This window comes from Podarcis gaigeae (assembly GCF_964106915.1).
Source record: "Podarcis gaigeae genome assembly, chromosome: 14".
In the NCBI taxonomy this organism is placed as follows: Eukaryota; Metazoa; Chordata; class Lepidosauria; order Squamata; family Lacertidae; genus Podarcis; species Podarcis gaigeae.
The window spans coordinates 7228209-7229489 of record NC_139690.1 but is presented as its reverse complement, the minus strand read 5'-3'; positions in this window follow the sequence as shown (position 1 = coordinate 7229489).

Genomic DNA, 1281 nt, shown 5'->3' with positions numbered 1-1281 from the left:
CGCTATCCTCGTGGTGCTTATCTAGGGCACGTTGACTGTTGTGTGTTGGGCGTGTTATTTGCTTACGCAAAAAAGGGGGTCCTCACACAAAACCCCACACAGACTTAGAAGAAGAGAAGAATATTCCCTTCTTAGAAGAATAGACGCATAACCCCACCCCACTCACCATTCCTCTTTCCCCTTCTTTTCTTCCTAACCTAATACTGCATGCAACACCTAATGACTCACAACAAAAGAAACTGATCTGTAGCAAACACAACTTGAAAAAGAGACAATGCATTAAATTTTGTAAACGATGAAATCTTTATATATATATATGGACGCGGGTGGCGCTGTGGGTAAAACCTCAGTGCCTAGGACTTGCCGATTGCATGGTCGGCAGTACGAATCCCCGCGGCGGGGTGAGCTCCCGTCGTTCAGTCCCAGCTCCTGCCCATCTAGCAGTTCGAAAGCACCCTTAAGTGCAAGTAGATAAATAGGTACTGCTCCGGTGGGAAGGTAAACGGCATTCTGTGTGCTGCTCTGGTGCCGGTTCGCCAGAGCAGCTTGTCACGCTGGCCACGTGACCCCAAAGTGTCTCCGGACAGCGCTGGCTCCCGGCCTCTAGAGTGAGATGAGCGCACAACCCTAGAGTCTGTCGGGCAGGGGTACCTTTACATATATATATATATATATATATATATATATATATATATATATATATAAATATGGGAGGCTGGGAGAAGACATTGCTCCTCTGCGCAGCTCCAAGCATCCCTCTTGCATTGTTTTCACCAGGTGTCTGCAGCATTCAGTCAGTAATTCCCTGGCTACTGAACAAGCCCAGTCTTCTCTTTTGGGAGGGTGGGGGGGTGGGATTTACCCCACCACCTTAGGGATTTTGTATGTGTGCTTTTGCAGATCTGAGGCTCCCAACCCTACGTGTATCTTCCTCTTATGGGTCGATTTTGTATAAGGGAGTCCTTGGAGCAACCCCACAATTGCCTAACCTTTGCTCCCATAGGTTCAGGTTAGGGGTCACAAGCAAGAGAATTCAGCCAGGAGATAGAAGCAATACAGCGGCCAGTGGGCCTGATCTTTATTGTTGCAACAAGACTTCAAACTACCACATAGAAGAAGCAGAGAGAAGCCCCGAACAATGGTTGCATCAGTATTTTAAAGTTTCCCAAAGTTTCCCAGAATACATTTCCGGAAGCATCATCAAGACATCACAGATATGTCACAGAAAAATTTGTGGTCTCAGGTAGAACCTGAGATCCAGGCATGGCCCTGTCACTCAAA